This window comes from Mchenga conophoros, linkage group LG4, assembly GCF_057382185.1.
Source record: "Mchenga conophoros isolate Kocher_MC1m ecotype Shallow Benthic linkage group LG4, M_conophoros_male_GT1.1, whole genome shotgun sequence".
Lineage (NCBI taxonomy): Eukaryota > Metazoa > Chordata > Actinopteri > Cichliformes > Cichlidae > Mchenga > Mchenga conophoros.
The window spans coordinates 27,201,461-27,227,451 of record NC_140529.1 but is presented as its reverse complement, the minus strand read 5'-3'; the positions used below and the strand labels follow the sequence as shown (position 1 = coordinate 27,227,451).

General features: G+C 39.0%; 1 long non-coding RNA gene across 1 annotated transcript; it reads left to right on the top strand.

The window, feature by feature from the left end:
- The first annotated feature begins 887 nt into the window (after window positions 1-887).
- LOC146576265 (uncharacterized) lies at window positions 888-24,344 on the top strand. Its single transcript, XR_014892342.1, has 3 exons — window positions 888-1,368; window positions 1,464-1,566; window positions 21,025-24,344. It is a non-coding gene; the product is annotated as an uncharacterized LOC146576265 (long non-coding RNA).
- The last annotated feature ends 1,647 nt before the right edge of the window (window positions 24,345-25,991 follow it).

Genomic DNA, 25,991 nt, shown 5'->3' with positions numbered 1-25,991 from the left:
AGCCCACTGAATGAACAATGGGCTGGGAGGTCATGGCCATCGGTCACCAACCATTGATCAAAGATCAGTGATCTTTGAGTACCATTCATAGATAGTTTGGGAATGTCTGCAATCACAGCATTGTAAGATGTAAGTGACCCCATTGTGTATAGCAGCAGAGCCTTACATGTGAAAGAACCTCAGTTTGAGATCAGGAGAAGATGCAGTCCTTGCCTCAGGGTTGTCACAAGCTACTGTACTCATTTTTTTTTTGGCCCCAAGGATGGATAAATAGGAGGGTTGTGTCAGGAAAGGCATCTGGTGCTAAATGTGTGCCAAAGCAAACATGTGGATCCCTCTGCTGTGGCAATCTCTTGAGAAATAAGGGATCAGCTTTGAGTTTTCTTTCTTTCTATTTGCCAGAAACAGAGTTCTAATTTTAAAACAATGCAAAAAAAAAAATGTTTTTCTTCCTTAGTGTGACCAATGTTATATTTCTAATCACTAATTGTTTCCTCATTCGTAGTGCATTGGTCATTATCTTTGTTTATTAGAATCTGTCTTGTAGGCCCCATGACAAGTAGGCCTAACAAAGGGCTTGTTTTTTATAATTAGTTATGGACATTTTTGATTTTTCAGAAAACAGAAAACTTCTCTGTAGTGACATTTGAGGTTGTCATGGTGTTTTGAAGGTTAGACTTCATCCCTTGTCTTATGAACGTCACAGATGATGGCACAGACTGGAGTAAAGCCCCAGGGGATAAAGCGTGACATCAAGCATTATATCCAAAAGTTGGCCAAACTGTTTTCTCTCTCTTGCTCTTTCTCTCCTACACACACACACACACACACACACACACACACACACACACACACACACACAAAAACAGTGCATGCGGCAGGAACTTTGGACGTGACTCGAAATAGCATGTAGCTTGTACAGTGCCCAGGACAGGCTGACAGCCAATTATCAACATCTTTGTCTCCACAGAATTCCTTTTTATATACATCCTCAATTCCAGTTCTGGACTTGAAAAGGAGACCATTTTTCTAGAGAGTGATTTCCTCCAATATCTCATCTCTCGGTGTCTCTGTGTGTTTTAACAGGCAGGCAGGCACTCCCATGGGGTTACAGTCTTGCAAGCTTTCCAGCTCCTGCCTACAAAGTGAGGAGGAATGCAAACCGTCTTGTGGCTGCTGCTGTATGTGCGAGGACTGGAGATATTGCTCTGACCATTGCTGTGACATCTGCTGCCAGATGTGTATGGATGTGTGCACTGGCCTCTGTCCTGCAGACTGCAGCTATTCCTTCTGCTATATCTGCCTTACATTTGTACAGAACTGTCTTGGTTTTTTCCAGCAAACAAACAGAAGCATAACGGAGACAGAGTAAGTATAATGGTGATAATTCAACTGTAATAATTCTTACCTGTGCATTTACTTCAGTTTCCTTAAATTTAACTTGGATGTTTTATCTGTTGTAGAACCAGTAGCAAGTCCACAACAGCATGCCAAGCGATTGTCTGACAAACCAAATGCAAAAAACTGACTTAGAGAAAAAGAAAATGAAAAAGAAAGCTTTACAAGGTAAGTTTCAGTTAGGAACGGATAATTTATTTTATTTGCTAATTTTGCTAATAAGAGGATTGTCCAAGGCAATGTTAAGTGTGCTGCACTTTTTATTTGAGGTATTTTGTCTGTCTTGAAATTTTACCCAAGGGTCCTAGTAATTAGATTTACTATAACATAATACCCCAATCCTTATCACCACCAAAAAGAGTTGGTACACTATGTAGAAAGTAATTATTTGCAAAATGTATTTATGCCAGTAACTAATTGAAACTAGTACAAAGAAAAGATACCGAATGCTGAAACAGAGACCTTTTCTTTTTAAAAGGTCTAGATCTTATTTTGAGTTTGGTGACAGCAACACATTTTCGAGAAGCTGAGACAGGGCACATATAGCACTGTGTTGCATCACCCCTTCTTTAACACTCTGTGTTTGGGAACTGAGGAGACTAATAGCTGTAGTTATTAGGCTGTTTTTCCCATCTTTGCTTGAAATAGAGTTTCAGTTGTTCCACTGTTGAGGCCTCCTTTGTTGAATTTTTCATTTTATAATGCAGCAAAGTGTGAATTCCAAAGAGGCCACTTTAGCACTCTCTGTTTGGCATTGTTTTGCTGAGATAAGCAACAGATTCTCTGATGGAGAGACTTTGTAGCAACACACACTTGTATATCGAGATTCAACAAACTGTGTTTACTGACAGTGTTCCTGAGTTCATGCAGTGATTTCCACCGCAGGGTCACAGAGAGAGAGAGAGAGTGGTGGTGGTGGTGGGGGTAATAACAACAATAACAATCAAACAGACACTTCACAAAGTATTTACATTTTTCCCAGTAAAGTCTTTTTCTTATGTCCAAAACATGACATTTAGTCCAGATTTGAGCTCATCATGAATGGCTTAGACCTCACAGGGTGAACTACAAACACTGAAATGGTTCAGATCAGGTCTGTTTACAGTATGTTAGCTGTCTGTTCGTAGTCAGTCAATATCAAAGTCAAAATTCCTATTTCTAGTCTTTATTTACCTGAGAAAGATTTGTACATTGCTGAAAAGTCTCAAATCCTGCACCTATTCATTTAGAGATTGTGGATATATGCATAAAACCAGTTTCACTTCCATATGTTTGACTCAAAAATATAAAATTAAATGCACCAATCATTTGTAATTAAAACTGCACCTAAAAATTAAAAACCATACCTAATTTAAATTTGGAGAGACCCCGCGATTGTCTTTTTGGATAGTGCCATTACTTTCCCACAATGGGCCAGGTAGGTTTCGTCAGGGAAACATGTAAGTGTGACAAAACAAACTCCCCAAAAAAATACTTTCACACTTTTGGATAAACTCAGATCACTTGGAACATAAACGGTTGCAAAGAGGGACAGTTGTTATTGAAACCAGGGGCGCCACCAAGGGGGGGCACTGGCCACCCCCTAAAATTTGCTGGCCCCTCCAGTGGGCCCCCCTGGGAAGATTGTCCTATGTCAGCAGTGTTGGGAAGGTTACTTTTAAAATGTATTCCATTACAGAATACAGAATACATGCCCCAAAATGTATTCTGTAACGTATTCCGTTACGTTACTCAATGACAGTAACGTATTCTGAATACTTTGGATTACTTAATATATTATCATGCTTTTTACAACAACGTGAATGTACTATTGCTGTGTGATGTATTACTATTACTGAAGGTCCGCAACTCCGAACTGTAGTAAAGGGACCTCTGGCTAATACAATGGGGTCCCTGTCGGCTCGTAGCCGAAAAATAGCTTTACTTTGTTGTGTGGGTCAACTTTGCTAGCAGAGACAGAGAGAGGCGTTGAAAGGCTGCTCCAACGGAACTTATTGTTTTCAGAGGAAAACACGAACACAGTGTACAGTCGAGTCTTAATAGCTTACTTACAACTGGGCTCGTCAGGCACTCTTCTTGGCTGCAGTGGTTATTATTATATTTACATGCTTCCAGCTCCCGTTTTTCCTCGATGACAACTCGTACCTTTCTCTCCCTCCTCGCTCACAGACCCATAACGTGTATGGCAGTCCATTCTCCCTGCAACACGGACTACACTGCCCATGATGCTACATTCTTTAGAGCTATGCTTGTAGCATTCTGCCTGTTAGCTTAGCACAACAACAACAACGAAAAGGCGCTCTCTCACCCAGGAAACACACAGTCGCAGAGAGAGAGAGAGCGTCGCCCTGTAACCATGGCAACCGTAACGCTGCCGCCTGGAACAACAGCACGTAGCTGTCAAACAAAACCCAAACAGTCCTGACCCGCGACAAAATGAAACAGGAAAGTACCGCAGTGTAATCCATTTATTTCAACAAAGTAACTGTATTCTGAATACCACCTTTTTAAACGGTAACTGTAACGGAATACAGTTACTCATATTTTGTATTTTAAATACGTAACAGCGGTACATGTATTCCGTTACTCCCCAACACTGTATGTCAGTAATAATTCTAATAAACGTGGCCACAAGAGAGAGGAAAAAACACCCTACAATGAAACACTAACTTGTTATTTATTACTGCTTAACCCTTTAAAACCGGTCAGAGAGGGCACACTCTTTTTTTTGTAACTATTTTTAAATCCCTGTAGAACCAGAACCACGTAAGCTAGCGCAATCATTTTTTTTGCATATGAAACCGGAGGAGTTGTACTTACATCTTATGCCATCAGCTTGACCTAGGTCACGGTTTCCTTACACATATGGCTTTGCAAAAATAGCATAAAAAGCACTTGCAGCATCAAAAACATATTCCAGAAACACGCTTTGCCGAACCGATCAGCTGTTCAAAACACTTCCCACGTTGGAATAGACGTCAGCACAAACTATCGCATGTCCGCCATTACGGGGCCTTATAAGCCTATACGGGTGTTTTTTAAAAGTCATGTTTGACTCTATCCTTTTCTGTATAGTTTCTGGGATGCTTAGAACTCAAATTGCACTGCTGGAAATAGTTTATTTTGATGCACATGCTGGGGTTTTTTTGCAAATTTGGATTATAATATTTATTTTAGTTTTTCCTGCAGTATATAAAAATTGGTGTATCTCAAAAATAAAACTATGAAGACACTCAAAATATATTTCCTGTTGTTGGAAACTATTTTGTGCAACTTTTTTGTATTTTATTTTTGAGGGATAAACCTCTTAAACTAGAAATTTATGTAAAAAAAAACAAAACAAAAAACAAAACAAAACAAAAGCCCACAAACAATTTTCATTTTCTTTGTAGTTTAGTGCACTTATTTGCAATTTATGTAGTTACTATGGACATACATATATTCAGTGTTGGGGAGTAACGGAATACATGTACCGCCGTTACGTATTTAAAATACAAAATATGAGTAACTGTATTCTGTTACAGTTACTGTTTAAAAAGGTGGTATTTAGAATACAGTTACTTTGTTAAAATAAATTGATTACACGGTGGTACTTCCCTGTTTCATATTATGGCGGGTCAGGACTGTTTGGGTTTTGTTTGACAGCTACATTATGTTGTTCCAGGTGGCAGCGTTACGGTTGCCATGGTTACAGTGTGACGCCCTCTCTCTCTCTCTGTGTTTCCTGGGTGAGAGAGCGCCTTTTTGTTGTTGTTGTTGTGCTAAGCTAATAGGCAGAATGCTACAGGTATAGCTCTAAAGAATGTAGCATCATAGGCAGTGTAGTCTGTGCTGCAGGGAGAATGGACTGCCATACTCGTTATGTGTCTGTGAGCGAGGGAGGGAGAAAAAGGAAAAGTACGAGTTGTCATTGAGCAAAAACGGGAGCTGGAAGCATGTAAATATAATAATAACCACTGCAGCCAAGAAGAGTGCCTGACGAGCCCAGTTGTAAGTAAGCTATTAAGACTCAACTGTACGCTGTGTTCGTGTTTTCCTCCGAAACAATAAGTTCCGTTGGAGCAGCCTTTCAACGCCTCTCTCTGTCTCTCGCAAGAAAAGTTGACCCAGACAATAAAGTAAAGCTATTTTTCGGCTACGAGCCCGACACGGAACCCGACGTATTAGCCAGAGGTCCCTTTACCACAGTTCGGAGCCAGGAACCTTCAGTAACAGTAATAAATCACAGCAATAGTACATTCACGTAGTTATAAACAGCATGATAATATATTAAGTAATCCAAAGTATTCAGAATACGTTACTCTCATTGAGTAACGTAACGGAATACTTTACAGAATACATTTTGGGGCATGTATTCTGTAATCTGTAATGGAATACATTTTAAAAGTAACCTTCCCAACACTGCATATATTACAATTTGGGCTATAACGGTTGTATTGATGTATAGCAACTTGAAATGCTCTCAAAAATGGGACTACAGCATGTAAAAATGTAAAGATAAGCTCTGGCGGACTTGGTTCTATGGTAGGTCTTAAAGGGTTAAAATAGATATGGATTTCAAAATCTTATTTGGTTTTCATATGTACCTACTTTCAGTGAACTTTAATAGCTGGAATTAACTAGGCAAATAAGTCTTTTCTCTTTCTCTCTTTTGCCATATTTTCCAAGTAACCTATATTTGACAACAGCATAATAAAAATGGAAAATTTTATTTATTTATTCCTTTTAGTTTATTTGGTGTACCACCCCAATATTTTTAGTGACCCAAATATGACCACTCCTATAAAAAATAATAAATAAATAAATTCTGGAGGCATCACTGATTGAAACTTGAATCCTATTACTATATGAGTAAAACTGGTTTTAGGTTTTAATCCTGGGTGACTGAGGTTGAGGAGGTGTAGTGAGTCATCCACTAATCAAAAGGCTGGCGGTTCAATTACTGTCGTGTCAGCAGAGGTGGGAAGTAACGAAGACTGTACTTAAGTACAATTTTCATGTGTCTTTGCCTGAGTAGTTGTTTTTCGGACAACATTTTGCTTTTACTTCCTGCATTTTTAAACAAACATTGGTATTTTCAACTCCTTACATTTTCAAAACAGGCTTGTTACTTTAGGTTCAGCTCTAGCTTTTATACTCAGGAGTTAAAGTGGTCTGGACGGAGTGCAGGTGTTGTGTTTGCGGCACTTCAGAATCTAGCTATTGCTGCAGAGGAGGAGGAAATGTACGGAAGAGGATTAGGGCCACTGGGGAGGAAAAAAGTGAGGGCATTTTTTTCTCTCTCCAGAATTCTGAGGAAAAAGGTCAGGTTGAAGTTAGAATTCTGGGAAATTATAAAAAAGAAAGATGTCCCCAATTTTTTTTTCCAGTGGCCCTAATCATCTTCCGTAGAAGGAAGTATGAAAGGAGTGATGTTTTTCAGTGGCAGGTAATTTCAACATTTCTATCACCTCAACAAATATCAGCAAACGCACAAACTGTTTGTGTGCAGTTTGTCACACAGTGTGTTGCTAACTAAAGGTCCAGCTGCTGTATTTCACAGGGAGACAAAAGAAAAGGGAAAAGTTCACTCTGAGATGGAGAAAAATATAAGAAAAGACAGGCAGGAGAAGAAGAGAGGTTAGATTTAAAGGTAAGGGCACCTCAGTGACACTTGATGAAGTGAAATAAAATTTTTAGATGTAATAATTTTTTAATCACATGCTATATTTGTATATGGTGTGTTTTGATAAATTATGTATTTTCATATTGGGAAACATCCTGCAAAATAATTTCAGCTACACAAACTTTTTTGTTATTGAAATGTTGCATGAAAATACTAGATAGTTTTGCCCCAGATAAACAAGTTACTTTACAATAATGTGCTGAAATCACAGTAAAACATTATGCTGGACTGCTGCACAGTACCTCTGGTGATCACTGTAAGAGGCAGGTTACATCAAGTGTGGCAGAGATTAATTTGCATTTAACTTTATATCAACTGTATACTGTCTAGTGTAAAGACAGTATAAACAGTATAGTGTCAGTGCAGGAGATGGACATCAGTCAAGCTGGACTCATCTTACTGATTAAGTGTGCAGGCAAAGTCACCCTTTACAACAGAACATAGTTTTTTGTTTTTTTTCCTATCTACATAACAGATTGAAGCTTTCAGGTGAATTGGAATTTAGATTGGAATAATATTTGCATTCTCATGTACTAATATTGTTTTATATCATATTATATTATTATAGCGCAAAGTTCAGTTATCTTTTTACAAAAATGGTTAGTAGAATTGTCCTTCACAGTGCTACTTTCCCCCCCCCCCCAAATAAAATACAATAAAAACAGCACAGTTACTGTGTGCAGTCCCAAATTTAGTTACATATTTTCATTACAAGGAGCTACTTTTTACTTTCTTACTTTGAGTACATTTCAGAGCCTGCACTTTTTTACTTTTACTTGAGTAAAAAAGTAGCTTCAGTACTTCAACCTTTACTGGAGTATTTTTAAACATGGATATCTATCCTTCCACTTAAGTACAGAAAGTCTGTACGTTTGCCATCTCGGCTCTTCAAGGCCATATAAAATTGTCCTCGGGGAAGTCGAACCCTACGTTACCCCGAATGCCTTCTTTCACTGTGTAAGAGATAAATAAACTGCTTGAGGTGCATAGAATAAGACTGTACAAATGGGTGAATCATGGTGTGAAAGTGCTTTGAGTGGTCAATATAAGTAGTTTTCCATTTACCAATTTGGAACAGTTTTTAAAATGGGAAGGAATGGCACGAAAGAATGGTGGGAGAGAGATCCAGGATGTGATTGAGTTGTGCTTGAGGGGAAAATTTGGCATGTAATATGATGTGAGACTGGTCTCAAACATGCAGGTTGTATGCAAAATCAAATAAGCCATTCAGTACACATAAAACAATGCATCAATTTGAATACAACAATAATAGAGACAGCAGAGAACACTGCATGTGTGATTAGAAAAGATGCCAAGAAGCAGTATTTATGCTAAACACTCGGTCGAAAAGGATGAGCAGAGTTAAAACATAGATCATCTCTTTGGAGAAGCATTGCTATAAACTGCAAGGTAAAACTGACTCAAAGCACTGAATGTGAAGCTGATTGATATGCTGATAAAACTGCGGTGGTATGTTACCTTATTTGATAATTGAAGTCAAACATAAGCTTTTTAGCTTCCAATGGACTCTACAGTTATGCCTAATATTGCTAACTTAATAACATTACACATTTCTTACAAAAGTCTATCAAACAAGAGTTGTTCCTGAGCAGTATAAAGTGAGTACTTTTCCATGTTTATACTGTTTATACTTGTAAATTCCATCTTGCCAGTAATAAACGGCTGAGAGAATGAACGTTCTGTTAGCTTGACCCGCAGTACACCCTGCACAAAACTGAGTGGTCAGAGAAATGTTATTTTGTTCTTTAAATCAGATTGATTGACATGCATGTATTGAAGAGTGATGGCTTCCTCCCCCACCAGCTGTTAAACCAAGCAACAGGCTGCAGATCTGAGGCAGAAATAAGAAATGCTGAAACCTTGACAACAGGTATACATTAAAAAAAAAAAAAAAAAAAGCATCTAGCGATTGTTTGCATATGCATTCATGTGCGAATTTGTAAGTGGTTTATGTGGGAGGTCGAACTATGGGGAATTATTTATTTTCTCAGTTAGATATTGAATAGAATCTATAAATCTTCATAAAGGACAAATGATGTAACATAAGATAAAAGGCCAGGACTCTCACAAGAAGTGTTTCCTTCTTCTTATTTATTTTTTTGTGAACAGCAGCCCTGACAACGAGCTTAGCATTATCGCTACCATCACGTCTGAACAAAAGAGCTCTCTGAACAAAAGTGATATTTTGTTCTGAGAGCTTTCCTCCTCCTGGGTCACACCCATGTGTTATCAGAGACTGTAATTTGGACTCATGTCACCACGGGTTGTTTTTTTTTTTTGTTTTGTTTTGTTTTTTTTTTCTTTTTGTTGCAGATCAGTTCATGTGGAGAGATTCATTTCTTTTGTGACTGGATGTTCGATTTACAGAGGATTTTTCTTTTTTTTTTCTTTTTTTTCCCAGCTCAGTCAATATAGGCTTTGAGAGTCAAACAGAATCCCTAACATCATCACAGCCTAAGTGTTGCATTTTTCACATGAGAGATAAACTGTAGAAATAGCCTCATATCTGCAATATTACCCTTCTCTGCCTACTTCGGAGCGCTTCTTAGATGCTGGCAAGATTGTTTTGCACTTTGAGGCAAACAAAAATATAATTTGGTTTCACACACTGTACAATCTCATATCTCTGTGCGAGATAAGGGCGCCTGAGGCCACCAGGTGCTGTTTGCTTCTGCTGAATTAGACCTTTTTATTATCTTCCACAAAACTGCGAGTTTATGGAAATGTTTAGGAATTGTGAGTGAGCCATGTCAAGCAGCAAAAAGAAGCCTAGAGTAAGGCCTCATGAGGAAAAGCTAACATCACACAATATAATGGGCTGCACTGTGTACCCGGCTTTACTCATATCTTTTCTCGTTTCATCCTCCTCTCTGCCCCTCTGGATAAAGCATGCAGGCTAAGTTTGCTCTTTAAACTCACTTTTCCCTACGGGATGTTTGTAAAAGTAACTCCTAACAGTCTGAAACATTTGAGAATCTAAGTCGGAATAAGCTAATGAGTTATGTGTTAAGATCATAAAGATGTTCAAATTGCTGCCTTTGAGAAGATTCTTTGGTAAATCTAATTTCTTATTCATCGTCATTGCCTGTCAGGAAAACTATAAAAAAAACACTGGCAAGCTTAAAATTCATTCGGTTTGGCGTAGGGCTGAAACATGGGCAAGAACTAATTATTTTTTTGTGTGGATCTTGATCATTTTTTAAATTGCCAAATACTCTTAGTGAATGATTGTGCTCTTCTAAGCTTTTTTGAATCTTCTTCTCGTTCTTCCTCTTTTATTTTTCTGACCTGTGATGATCTTTAAATATCTTATTGTTTGCAAATAGTAGAATGTGTCTACACAACATGGTAGCAGTGATAGAAAGTGAGGTTGAGCCCACAAATGACTGAGGATCTACCTCGGAGATGTGCAGCAGGAAGAAATTTTAAGATCTTGTGATTTATTTTTTTTTCTCTCACCTTTGCTGTCTTCCTTCTTCCTCCCTCTGTCTTATCTCTTTGTGGCTGAGCACATTTCTCTCACCCCACCCGTCTATGTTCTCTTCTCATGAATTGCATTGCTTTTACTGAAAGTCTTCTGGTTAGGAGTGGAGAAAGGCATTGTGTGCTGCTGTCAGTCAACTAGATTACAGCTCTAGAGGATCCTCATTGTTCAGACTCCAAAAATAAGTAGATGGCGCCTAACTTTGCTGGCCAGATATATCTGAAGATGTCTGTGTTTTTCCCCATATTGGAAGGCTGTGAAACAAAAAAGTCAACATGAAAAACAGAATTGGATGAGTAAATTTGATTTTGATTCAGCAAAGCTGTTATGATGCATTCCAGCCTGAGATACGGACAGATCCTCGACTCTAATAAGCAGAAGATAATTAGGCGCATGTAATCTAAACCTTCAGGCATTTTCTGTTTTGCTATCCATCAAACAGTTGGTTCTCTGTTCACTTGTCCACACTGACTAAGCTTTCACCTTATAGCTGACCCCTCCTTAACTGAGAGATGCCTATTACTTCTGTGAAAACCCTTCATTCATCCTTAGTACCACAGATGCACAAGGCTTACTGCCTGGAAAGGGATCTCAGCTGATAAAAGATTATTGCTCCTAATCTGTCCAAATCAAACCCTCTGCCCATCACAAAACTCAGTTAGAATAAAAATAAATAAAAAATAAGCCCTTTAAAGTACTGGCGTCCTCTTTTCACTCACAAAATTGTTTGGATGGTTTGGGTCTGGACATGCAGCTTTGAGCATTAGAAATTCTTCAGAGCGCAGCGTCACCTGGTAAATCTCCTATTATGATATGAAGTGAGTAGTGGCTTTAAAAGTTGAAAAAAGGGCCAGTGGTGTGTTTTCAAGCTCACTTGCAAGAGAGTAGTGCACAGACCTTCTCTCTTTACCTTCCTGCTGTGTGCCAGGTTTTGAGATTCCATAGATGTACAGGTGAGACTTTCTGAAGATGGGCATGGGCAGCTGGTAGGAGGGGGGCGATGAGTTTTTTTTTCTTTTTTTTTTTCCTGCTGAAATTGGATTTTATTTTTGTCCACTCCGAGACCTCCATCTTATCCTGCAACCCAGTCCTCCCACTCAATTTCCATCTCACCGTGTGAAAATTGGAGTGATATAAAGATGTGAGCTTCAGATTGAGAAGACAGTCAGCGATGGTAATAAGGAGGGCAAGGGAATGGCAAAAGATAGAGACAGTGAGATATAGGGGAAAGCGTGAGATCGAGGCCAGACAAGGTAGCAGCACACAGATTTCTGGATTTCCAGAGCACAGCAGCAAATGTCTGGACCAGATTTTTTTATGATAGCTTTTACTCGAGTGGGGAAACACACTCTGTTGCTGGCACACTCAGCAAAAGGATTTCCTTCAAAATAGAAACAACTAAAAATATATTTATCTGTGTATAAAAAATATATTCATAAGAAATTAGCAGTGTAAAAATGATCAGTTAATTAATAGTAAGCCTGACTGACATAACAGTTTTTTTGGGGTTTTTTTGTTTTGTTTTTTTTGGCCACTTGAAATTCAAAACGTGGACAAAACCAAACACAGACGACCCCCACCTTTTACTACTACCCCTTCTCCCCCTCGTTTCATTTGGACAGAGTGAGCAAGAGAGACACTATCTCATTAATGTGACAGAGACATTGCTCATTTTGGATGCATAACACACAGTGATTTGATAACAGGGCAGTCAAACAAAATCGCTTTACTTCAAATGCATTCCCAATCCTATTTTAACAATAGAACGTATTTAACAGATTCACCAGCTTGCTTAAAAAGAAGAGGAAACCATTAGCTTAAAACTAAAGAGTGGAATCAATTAATAGAACCCAGCCATAATAGTGTGTTGGGATGGTTTGTGCGCAGTTACTTTGCATTCATAATGTATAGGCTGACAGCCCATTAGACACTATTAAAAGGAAATCAGATTCTGGCCTTCCTCCAAAGCCATTAGCCAGTGGGGTCAGCCTGAAGACAAACCGGTAATTGACCAATAGATTCAGGTAAATTGTTGGTCCCTGAGAGAAACAACAATTTTGTTAATTGCATTTTTAACAGCGGATGAAGGGATTACAGGTGCATAATAGCAATGACAGTGCTGTAATGGACCCAGCAATTAGACAGTACTATTACTTACATTTCTGTAAACACATCTCCCCTTAGCACTAATGCAAACATCAAAGTAATGAAAAACTGTTGTGGCAAATTCTGATTCTGCATCGGAAGAAGTCAAGAGCCTTAAAAGGTGAGCAGAATAAAACACATAGATAGTAAAGAAGGCCTAGTTATGAGTTTTACATGAATGAACAGGCAGTTTGCTTGCTAGATATAAAATGTAATTTCACTGGATGGCAACAAAACCTCAGGAGCTAACTGTCAGTCACACTAATGGACAATAACAGTAAGGTCAATGCTTGTTATGGTGTATTGTGTGTGAGTGTGTGTGTGTGTGTGTGTGTGCGCGCACGTGTGCAAAGAGTCTTTTACTTTTCACGGTTGTGTCTGACATTAGCCTGTTAGGTATGAACAGATAACCATTCTTGACCATGATATGGTCAAGCTTCTTGCAAATCATTGTCAAGGATCAAGGTCCCATTAATCTGTCTGAGCAGACACACTCATGAGCAATATTTGTAGTGCCAGTGTGCATTTAAACCACAGTGTTCTCTGTGCTTAATTCACCTTTTGTTGGAAAAAATTTTCCATGAATAAAAATGTACCGTTATTGCCATTAAACAGAATCAAGCAGAGCCCCTGAAGAAATGCATTCATAAGTACTCCTTTCAGATAAACTGTAACAAAGGATAACTGATTGTTGCACCAACATTTATTAGGACACTGGATAAATGTGTGGCACTTTCTTTCAGTCCCTGAGGTTTACATATGTTATACACATCCACTAACTGCTACAGACTGGGGTTTTTCTAAATGAGTGTGTTGGCTTGGTGCTACAGGACTGATTACAAACTTGATCTCACATTAAAATACAGACTTGAATTTGATGAATGCAAGAGAACCCAGATAGCAGCTAAACAATTACTGGGTGCACTCTAATTTGCTTGCAGGCGGCATGCTCTGACTCCATACAGCCTAAGCCTCAACTCTCTGACCTTCCGTAGACAGACCCTCCTGGTCAAACATGGGTTAGCTGCCTGGCTGATAGGGAGGAGGAGGTGGGGGATGTAGACCCCTTCGCCCTGCAGGTATGACTTTCGACAGTGGAAGCGACCTGCTGCTTGGTTACAGTGATGAACGACTTTGCCTACCCTCTGATAATTGCTCACTCAGGGGCAGAGAGAGGTCCATTAATCAAAATGAGCTGAGGTACTGCAGCGCTCCACCACCTATGGCACACCTCAGCATGCCCAACAGCCTCCGGGGAAGACCTGGAGGCACTGTCTTCAAAAGAGTTAAGGTCAGGACAGTGTCATCCTGCAATGACAGCCACTGCCACTGTCTGATGGTGTACAATCTAACAAACTGAACAGAGAAGTCATGAGAGGAAGAGGGGAGGGTCCCATTAATTGATTTTCAATTGGAAGATTCTGTCAACCTTAACTTGAAACAAGTTGCTGCTGTGGGATTTTAATACCGCCTTTGTTGACACGTCAATAAAGAAAGGGTTAAGATGGGCTGGAGGGTCGCAGCCTTTTTTCTAGCCCTTGTGTTGTCCATGGGTCATTTTTGTCCTCTAAAGAAATCTTTTGCTATCAAAAATGTATTTGTTATTCATCAAATGGGCTGAAAATAACAGAAGTTATTCATTACTATACTATGAATGATTGGAATAAGTTTCAAGTAATTTGATTTATTTATGTGGTTTTTATTGAATTTTATAACGTTGGTGGTCCTCGTGGACAAAAATGACCCCAAAGTACAAAGTGTTGCAAAGAGCCGTATTTTCACACCATACTGTTTTCAAACATCTTTGATCTTGGATCACTGATGTGTGGGGTCAAGCACTGGTCATAACAACCACAACAGGCAGCACAATGAGGAGGCAGGTGCTCTATATTCAATGAAATTTTATTTATACAGCGCCAAATCACAACAACAGCCGCATCAAAGTGTTTCGTATTGTAAGGTAGACTCTACAATAATACATACACAGAAAGTATCCTCAAAAGCCTCCATTGCACTGGAGATTTGCATACTTTGATGAGCATACTTTTTTTTACCATGTTGTGCAAAGCAATGACCAGTAGGACAAAGCACATATTGTCCTCTAGTATAATGAGGAGGGAGAATCAATGTTCAGGAAGATCCAGGGTTAGAAGATATAGAAAATATTGTCAATATTTAGAGCACATGCTACCCTTTCTCTGAAAAAGCACATCAGCCACCTGCAGAAGTGGAAGAAGGCTATGAAGTGAAGAAAAGTGATGAAGAATCTGAACTATGTTCAAGTAGGTTCTCAGGCATCCAGGACATGGTAGTCTGAGGAGCTTGGAGAGAAAGTGACTGGGCTTCTTGAAGTTTCTTGAATTTTCAGAATGTGAAACTGAAATAGAAGATGTGTCAGAGGACTACACATCATCCATTTCAATTATGATGAAGACAAAGAATCAAGCAGGAAAGAGGAATCAGCTGAGACAGAGGAATATTTGCAGTAACGTGAGGAAACACTGATCTGGTCTTCTAACCTTCCCAGTGACAGACGATACCTGACTCTCTCATGTGCCTCAGAGAAAGATGATCTACCACAGTCCAAGCACATGTGCCAGGTCCCATACTCCTTCAGTGGCTTTTCTACTCGAGTACTGAAAGCATTATACACAGTGTATTCTGCTTGTATTCTGCTTTTTAACGTTCACATGCCAATGGATGCATCAGAGACCAAGTTGGGGTTCAGTAACTTGCCCAAGGACACCTTGGTAAGAACTCCAGACTAGAGCACACAGAGATTGAACCAACAACCATCCAATTAGCAGATGACCTGCTCTACAGCCAACTCAATGATGAACAAGGAGGGACAACAAGAGAGGAAGAAAAATGGACCGAATGCAGCTGTAGGCATATGTGGGTGTGTTGATTCTTACTGCCGTGCATCCAGTAGAGTCGCTACGGCCAGTTTATGACATCCTGAGTCTGGTAGAGAAGTTTTAAAGGTGACACAAGATTAATCACAGAAGCACAAAAAGGACATAATTTCTTGATAAAGACACAATAGATGATCGTCGTTCATGACACAAACGTGCTCCCATTTGAGGTGTATGATGTGTGTTGGTGTTGACTTGACTTGAAACACAAGTGGGTGTTCCTCCTGCTGTGATGTAAGATCCTGGTACTGATGTGACTGTATGAGCACCAAGTCCCCTTCAGAGGACTCTGTCCCCTCCAACAGAACATCCAAGTAAACCAGGGAACTTTGAGACAAAAACATGGGCAGCATGTGATGCAGGTCCAGCTGTACATGGAACATGCTCGTGTGCGATGGCAAACCGTCTGTCCTGCAGTCAGGACACGAGTTGTCCCTAACATTGCAGGTTTCCAAAAGAAAACAATCACCTGTAACAGCTTGTTTACTGTATGTGCCCCTTGGCCTGCAACTGCAGAAAGAATGCTGTCCATGATGGGACCAGTGCAGAGGAATAAACCTGAGCTTCCTCCTGCACTTGGGTCAAATATGGACACGCCTTTGTCCTCATGAAAGTTTGCCTTCACTCAGACTCATGCCCTCCTACCATGCCAAAATATAGAAAACTGTCAGGCAATGAGTTGGAATAAAGTTGAATAAAACCTTGAAACACAGAGATGGATGATATTTTATACTTGTTGCTTCAAAGCAAACGGGGTCATTTTTGAGCCCTGAGGACCACAGGTGTGATTATGTGCTGCCATTTAAAATTTATAAATGGTTCAAAAAAAGAATTCTCACTAAAGTTCAACATACAGCACTCTGTATGTTGAACTTTAGTGAGAGTTTTTAAAAAAAAAATTTTTTTTAAATATTTAATTTAATTAAATATTTAATTTTCTTGTTTTATTTTCGCTAAAAAACAGGGTGTATTTTTTGTAAACAAGGTCTGGTGGCCCTAAAATGTAAAATGTTGAGTAAATTATGTGTTAATGTGTTGGTCTTAAGTAAAACTAAGGTGTAACACTGAATTGATTGACAATTTATACTTTATACTTTAAAAAACAGTCAAATGAAGTGGGGACACTTTTGACCCCTGATGGCTCACATTGTATGCAAATCGGGAGGACATCACAAGGGCTAGTATGACAAACTGAGGAAATACAGCAAAAATAAAGGCCTGTGGTTGATTTTTGCAATAACCGATTAGCTGGGATGTCTGTTTTGTCAATGGTGACAGTCATTTATTTTTTCTCCTAAAAAAAGAAATGGATGCAGGCTGATCGTTTTGCCTTAAGACTCAAATCTATTACTATTGTAAAGGGATAAGGAGACAACATTGCTCCCTAACTCAGATTGATGGGAACCATAGTATCTTATTTTTTTGGCTTTTTAGATGAAATTTAATTTGCACAGATGCAAGTTGTCAAGCTTTGATTTAACTTTAACTTTTCTTTGAGCCTTCTACGGGCGAGTACGTAGTTATGTTATATCTGTTTCCTCTCTGCTGTCATTATTCAGCACGAATGCAAAACAATTAAAGTTAATATTTTCTGTAGCAGAGTTAAAAATACACCTTATCAGTAAACTTGCATCTCTTAAGATGTTGTCAGCTATGACATGGCATCATCGGGCATGCGAGTCTGTTTACAAATGGCATCTTTCTTTTTTTTTTTTAATCTTGTTATTTTTTTTAATCATTCATTTCAGTAAACATCATTTGCACTTCTAACTCTGAAGCTCTATGCTGACTTGTAAAGATTGTTATGAGAGGGTACTGTTTTTGTATGCATCGTATTTATCTTATCTGTGGGCCTTGGCATTGCCCTGCAGGATTTTGTTTATGCACAGTACAAAATCACCATAACCTTAACCATGACCTCAACCTTGAATCTTTATCAATAATAAAACCACGATGCAAGTTGAGAATGATGAAGTTCAATTGCCTTTTTAATGAACAGTCTTCTTGGGTCGTTAACAGGGTGCACTCGGGCCAGTAAGGTTAGACATACTAAGTTTAAAAGAACAGTTTTTCCAAAATTAATTTGAAGAAAAAAAGAAAAGAATAAATATCATTCCTTAACATGTAGCACTATTCAGCTATTATAGCTGCATTAATACAACCATTGCATGATCAATAGCTCATAAGTGGCTCAATATTTTTATAACACTGTATCAAGTGAAAAGGAGAAAACAAAGGAGTCACTTAGAGTGATAAACACACAGAAAATCATCACCTGGGTCTGAAGCTGGCCTTGGCTTTATGGATCTTGAAAGTGAATTTCATCCAATGATTAGCTGCCAGTCCCAACAGCTTTACCGTTTCGGTTCAGTACTCTGCTTATAGCACTGTTTTTGACCACAGCAGCCCATGTGTTTTCATCAAACTAGCTCTGATAAACTCACAGTGCACATATCTACCCCAGAACCAAACAATTAAAGATCTGCTAGTGAACTTAGCGGAACATTTAGCACACAAAACTGTCAGATATTTTCCTCGGGAGCTAAAAGAATGAATATTGGATTTAGAAACACACTCTAAACAAAAGATAATATTTTAACTGTTGACTGTGTAAATAAGCAACTTTACTATACTTGCTTGAAGGGCGGTGATATACCATAGTTGTGTTTACAAGTTTTTCCACTGCCCACAAGTAGCTGAAAGTTGTTTTTATATATTTAATAAAATGGTAACACTTTGTTCTAGTTTTCACTGATAGCTCTAGTATTTATGGTGCAATATTTTTCCACTGATCATGAATGCAAGGTGAGGCGAACAGGGGTTAAGGTGAGCAGCAAATTGGAGACCATCACTCATGTCAAATGCAGTTATTAAACCTATGGCCCAGTGCTTACCGTAAATGCCAGTGTTTGATCTTATTATTTTAGGATGACGTGTGCTATGTAAATTATTACAACTATGTAAATCAGTTGGGATGGCATGGTGTTGCCCTGTCACCTTGGAGCAAGAAGGGTCTAGGTTTAAGTCTCTTGTTTATCTTTTTTTGTCTTTCTATTGCTTTTTTCCATGTCCCCCACTGTGCCTGCATGGATTTCCTTTGAGTGCTCCGGGTTAATTGTTGCTTTTAAATCAGCCACTTGTATGAATATGAAAGCGTGTTTCTTTGTTATCTTTGTTATAGATTGGTGCGCTGCATTTTGCCCTGTGTCATCTGGGAGAGGCTCCAGCCCCCTCTGAACATTAAGTTAGCTAAGTAGTTAAGAAAATGGATCATGAATGGATCATGAATGAATCAATTTAAACTGAGTATAAGTGTGAGTGGAAAGGGAACAGAACATTGTGGGAAGAAGCGGAAACTACTGTGGGTCTGTGTCACAGTGAAAATCAGAAACGGTGCCAAGGCCAAGGCTGCTGTATGGCAGCAATGACTGCAGGATAGTGCCTTTGAGTTTGTGGAAAGTTTTCAAGTTTACAAAATGTATCAAATTAATTTGAAGTGCAAACTGTATGAACAATATCTTGCCAAGTTAAGAACTCCCCAGATGAGGTAGGTGTATCATTTTCAAGGTCTACAATCAAGAGATGTTCTGATGAATAGAAATACAGATGGTTTACAACAAGGTGCAAACCACTGGTTACACTCAAGAACAGGAAGGGCAGACAGCATGTAAAACATTCAAGACAAAACTCAATGCAGAGACCCACAAACAAGCAGCAACTATAAGTGACTGTAGTTAAAGACCTGGCAAAGAATCTCAGGTAGGTAAACACGGCATATTGAGATCAGTGGGTCTTAGATAGTAGTCACTGACTTTCTTCCAGGCAGTAAAAGCAATCTTTGTATTTAAAATCATGATAGTTCGTTCACTTACTTTTGAACCTTGGAAAAATTTATTAAAATATACAAAAATGGCTATAATTCTTAAGCTTGTGCAAACTTTTTGTAAAGGCCCTTGAATCAAAGGTGAAAGTTTGAACTTCATTCACATCTTAAGTGTTTTATTTAAACTCCCCTGTGGCGCTGCATAGATGCAAAATTACAAACGTAGCAAAACAAATTCAAACAAAACTGTCATTGATCTGCATTACATTTGATGTGGTCATGTTGTAGCTGAAAAGAATTTGCCTTGGAAATAAGCTGGGAGAAAGTGATGCAGAAACAATGAAGAAAGAATTTTGATTACTTTTTACAGTCAGACTGCTTTGCTGTTGCTTGATTATTGAACTCTACTTGCATATTTCTGTTAACATTGACAGTGAATAATGAAAGTGTTCGGAATGACTCTCACCCAGCTACCTGCCTCGACGACTCCTCTAGCTCCTTACTTCCGTAATGTGTTTTTAGAGGGTTCTGAGTTATTCCATATCACACAGCTGGTCATTAAATCTCACAATAAACTATTTCCATCATTTCTACACAATTTTCAGGCAGCCCCACCTATGTCACGGTCCAGTTTATTTGCTTTGTTTGTCACTGCTGTCCTGTCCTTTCCCTGTGTGTGTGTGTACACACATTGGCTATAACGAGAAGCAGGAGAGGGAGCCTTGGCATCATGGGCTCACATTATTGTCCTTGCATCATATAGCCTATAGAGGTTTTATTCCGGTATTAGTTCTGCCCATCACATTAGACTGGACATCACCAAGGTGATTGGGACCTACAGAGTAAACGACCAGTAATGAATGCCGAGAGAAATATATGGCATGGTAACTTTCATTTAAAAAAAGGTCCTCTCCCAGCAGTGTGCTCAGTCAATCCATTTTACAGGTGTAAAGATGGAAGAACTGTGCTCTCACTCACACCACAGCTCATCTTCCAGACAGTTGCATGAATTAATAGCAGACTGGGGGCTCATAGTGCCACCTCAGTCTTCACTCACTATGAAGACAGGTACTGTGGGGCTGCCAGCGCTCCTGGTTTCAGCTGTCTTGCCCACAGGACATATTCAAGAAGCTTCCACCAGGCATGTCCATTCAGCCTTTGAAATAATTACAACTGTTCATTCAGCTTGCAAACAGGAAACCAAATCATTACCTTCACAGCATCTAATTAATTTGCTGTTAGACAAGAAGACCTACCTTTTAACTCTCTAAATATCCATTTTTATTTCACTTTGGCCAAAGATGCAATGATAATTCCTTTCAAGAGTGTTCGGTTGTTCCGTTATGCTCTGTTTAATGCTCTGTTTAATGTTCAGTAGTACGCTATAGCAATAAAGTGATTGATCTTTTTGTTGTATGCCAGATATACCACTGTTGCCTCTCTGTCAGGCACCAGTACCTTAACTGCATGTATAGACAGAACCTGAGAATTAGTCAAAAAGAGTGATGGTGTGTTCAAGGTGAAAACTAACTCCTTAGCGTTTGCTCATCCGTCTTCCTTCTCTCATTCACAGGACTATGGTGCTCCATGAAAACCTGTTCTGCACTGCCAAAAAGCAGTCCTGTTGTTTAAAACTAATGAAGACCCAGCAGGCTCAACTGTCCTCAAGCTGTAATAAAGTACTTGGTAACACTTTCCTATGTGCTTCTTCTGTGGTGTGCAAGGGCAAATGTACAGCGTAGTAAATAGTATAAACCTCTTTTTTTTCTTTCTTTCTTTTTTTTTTTTTAAATTCAGGGACCAATGTAATGCATTGGAAAATAACAAGTGGAAACAGTTTGCTGTTTTTTGTTGAATATATATATATTTGAGGTCTCTGAATTAGTTTGCCTGTGTAGAAGAAAGCAAGAACCACTATATATATCATAAAGCAAATGACTGAAAAGTATATCAGGTGTAAAGAAAAAAAACAAAAGCAAACGTGTCCAGCATGTAATAAGAGGTTGAATGTGCTGAAGAGCGAGGGCAGTATCTGTGTATCAGTAAGGAAAGTGGAATGGTTATCATTACATGCTCCTCTTATTTGCCAATGGCTGTGGATCTGTTCTCTGCAGCTGTAGATACACACACACACACACACACACACACACACACACACACACACACACACACACACACACACACACAAGTGCACATAAACAAGAAAAATTGATTACCACCTCTTCCTGATTGCAGCCGCTCTGTCTTCTAAATCTAAATTGCAACTCCAGACACAAAAGCAGCCCGTGTACCTGAAGCACACTAAATCAATCTCCCCCCACTCTCCAGCTCCTGCACTGCCAAATAAAAAGTACAACCTTTTCCAGGGAAGTGCGAAGCCTCAGAACGTAAAATATGTCATATAATGTAAAATATGCCGCTTGCATGCTATGACCTTGTGGCTTTAAGGCTGGAGACCTTAAGTTTTCACAATCAAGACTCACAAATTTCCACAATGCAATAGTTAGACAAGACTTCAAGACATGCAGAGATTAAAAGGACAGCTTTCATCAAGTGTTTTATATTGATTGTCGTAAGACAGGTGATAAGTGGCATTCCTCATAGATACAGAGTTTAACTGTGGCTTCATATATTCTAACCACATCCCAAAAAACAATTGGACATAATTCGATCAGTAACCCTATCTGTGTAATTACACACTGACTTTAAACACTATTAATTTGAATTCTAAGCTTTTCAAGGGATACAATGCATTTTAAACAATGGCAAAACTTCTTAAAATTCAGTGATTAGACTCATTATCATATCAGCAGTTTCGAGAGTGCAGACCCTCTATGGAATAATTTAGACCCACATGCCAGGCTCGTGGTACAGACACAGAAGGCACGCCACTGCTGCCTCCCCCACTCTTTTCATTACATCTACCTGACATCTACCCTCATTCACACCTGCACTACAACACTTTCTCTTCACTGGCTTGCCAGTAACATTTGTCACATGTATCACAACCTCTTCTTTAATGCATCCTTATCAGTCACTCAGACAAGGCACTTAACATGAGAATGAATCTGAGACCTTGCCCTTAGCAGGGGCCATTATGTGTAATGGTTGTCAGCTGTTTGGAATGCATTCCCATGTCCCACTGAAATGATTTGTATCCTTGCCAAGTTTAGCATTCGAGTGTAAGCATGAACAGTCTCATCTTATTAAATACTGCCTACTGAAAAATGGGGCCATCTCAGTGGATATCTACAGTATTTGCTATTCTTAAAAATATTTTATAAGAAGCAACTCTACAAGATGCCACAGACAGAAAGAGAATATGATTATCTGTTATAGCCCTCTAAAGTTAGCCTTGCATGAAGCTGGATCAGTTCCTTCTTGGAAGATGGCTCATTATCAGCATCAACAAGGACAGTGCTCCGAGAAATCTTATGGCACTTCCTTCATTAAAATGGCAATTTGGCAACAAGTGTGAGATGTGTTCTCAGAAACCTTTTTAAATGAACCAAAAGTACTCACAAAGTGTCTTAGTAAGTAAGTAAGGAGTGAAAATGGTAGCAGACCCACATGTGTATCGCCGTCTTATGAAGTCATTTTGAGAAACAATTTCCATACAAAAAAACTCCAGAGGAGTTAACTAAGGAGTAAGGAGCTGTGTGTAATGAATTTAGATGGATAAATCTAAATACTGGGGCCACTTGATATGCAGCATCAGGCAGAGACACATCAGCTATGCAGCAGATAATTATTAACTTAAGCATATTAAATTCTCAAAAATTAATGGCTTGGAGCAGATAATCTCTCTCCACCAAATGTTATGTAGCACCGATAAGAAGCAGATGACCATCAGTTCATGGATATAGGCTTAAGGTGTGCAGTGAGTGCGGCTGAGAGGTGCAGCAGCATAAACTATGGGACCGGAGCTCAACAGTTAAGATGTAATTATGATATGAATACGAGCAGAGCAAGCTATCACATATTACTGTGAATTGAAATATTTCTCCAGAGCTTAACTGAATAGGGACTGTATGGTATGGAGAACAAGGTAAAGGTGACGCAAGAGTGACAAGAGACGTGCTGAGATTAATGGAAAGGATTACGTGTGCAAGAAAAAAGGCATTCCTTTAGCCAAAATAAGCACGGACAAGAGAGATCTGTTATTCTTCGCAGCGATATGAATTAACAGCCAGAATAACGATAAACTCAGCAAGTGCTGTAGAGTACATATATCAAGTAGGTGGCAAAATAAATGCTGGTTTTGACACCACCAAAACCAAAAGCCTCGCCGCAAGCTGTTCTGCAGCAGAGCAATAACAGTCACAATGACTCAATCATCTTTTCTAATACTGCTCTCAGCACCAGTATGTATACAATTAAGTATTAAGCCTCTGGAGCTCACCCCAGCTGTCACAGGGTTGGAGGTAGGCTGCACCCTGGACAGATCGCCAATCTGTGGCAGGGCTGTGGAACATACAGTAAACACAGATACAGAAACAGTCTAGAAGTGATCTGGATAACACACTTTATAAAGGATGACTGAAAGATTTTTCAAATTAGTTTCCATTAAGCATGTTTTTTTTAGAGTAAACTGTTTAGCTGGTCATTGTACTGCCATTGACTAGACTTGTGTGCCTTTTGTTTAGTTCTTTATTGAATTCTTACTTAGAAGTTCATTACTCAGCATTTTGTAAACTAATCATTGGTGTTGTTTGAAACTGTTAATAAAGTTCTATAAGGATACAAAGAGTAGCCAAGAACTATGATATGCGTGTACCTAGCTGTTACATGGGGATCATCTATAAATTTTCCGTGTCATTCCCATAAGTCCTTCTGATCTTAGAAAGCGCAGTAACCCTTTACCTTTACGTTCAAGTCTTGAATAAATAAAGTTGGGACATTGGTGTGTGCATTTTCTTTATCAGCAACCGATAAAGTCTAAAGTCCATCTTTTAATGCCTCAGTATTATTTTTTTTACAAGGGCCATAATAACAAACCTCCCCCCCCCACACACACACAAAAAAACACCATCTCCTTTTCTTAGTGTGCTTTGTTTGTTTCCACCCCGTGGACCCACTCGATCAATGTGATGCTGTTGCAATTATTACCATCAGCAACCATTTGGAATGATTGGATTTGCTCCAAAGGCTGAAAAATAGACTTAGGCTGTATCATATGGTTGACTTTGCACTGCTGTAAATCCGTAATTGGATAAATTGCAGGCTAAGAAAGCCATTTTCCTACAGGGGAGTGGGGAAAAAAAGGAAAAATGTGCCAATGTCAGTTCAGGTTTTTCTCCTCACAAAAATCATTACTGCATGAAATAGCCCTTATAGCACTGGGTCGCTGCATAAAATAATAGTGCGATCATGACATCAAAGCTGCTGTCTCATGTAGGACTAAGAAGTTTCTCGTTTTAAATGCTTAACCACACAGAGAGTTTAAAAAGCAAGCAGATTAGAATAGACAGTCAACATCGGTAAATCACTAGGGGGATAGATTCTCAGGCAGACTATTCTCAATGTTTTGCACACTACAGGTCCTTGGGGCTTTATAGTATTTGCACACTAAACAGAAGAATTTAAAGACTGGGGTTCAAGGCAATCTTCTTTTCCCAAATAAACTGAAAATCCTTCATTAATAAATTGTGAAGGAACAATAAGAAAAAGTTATGGAATGTGATTTCCCGCACACCACTTTGCAGAGCCAGAATACTACCCAAGAATTAATGTCCTCTCTTTCTTGGCACCATTTTCTAACATTCCGCAGGATAGCCTTCAATGTCATCAAATTATAAACTACAATTTTACAAGCTGCTGGAATAATAAATTATGTTTATGAAGACTTAAGAAACCTAAGGTGAGGCATTAAAATGATAGCGGCGTCTTCTCCGATGAGAACACTTCAGGAAATAAGTAATACTACATTTCTAGGTCTTGTCTGGTTATTCTGTGTGCCTTACTTCTTTGTGGTCACCCGAATACACTGACACTTTTCTTTCCCCCCCCCCAGCCTCATCCAGTCATTGATCAAATGAATTAAACATGGCTGGCAACTTCTGATTAATTTACCACAGCAATCTCCCATGAAACCTCACATAAATAGACAGATCCCCCCCTGATCATAACACGTGGCTACAGTATCGGAGGTACCGGGTATTTCAAAGTGGCAATAACCCAGGGATTGCTGCATTGATATTACACTTTAATGCAATCTCAGGAGCCAGTGAGCAGCCCAGTTTGATTGGATAATACTGGCACATTGAGCTCACAGGCATAAATCTTCATTCATATGTATAAATCACTCAAAATAGAGCAAGGGATTTGAGTCACAAATCCAAAAAAAAGCAATAACCATGAAGGAGGAAAAGTCCAGTACAACATATTTCTACATTCCACTGAGCAGTAACTGTAAAGGATTGGAAGGATCCCAGTAGTATAGAGAGTAGGAGACATGACACAAGGCTCTTCAAAACACTTTTAAATGAACCAATCATCCCTTTGATTGTTATGGAGACAGTCAATCAGGACGTAAATCCA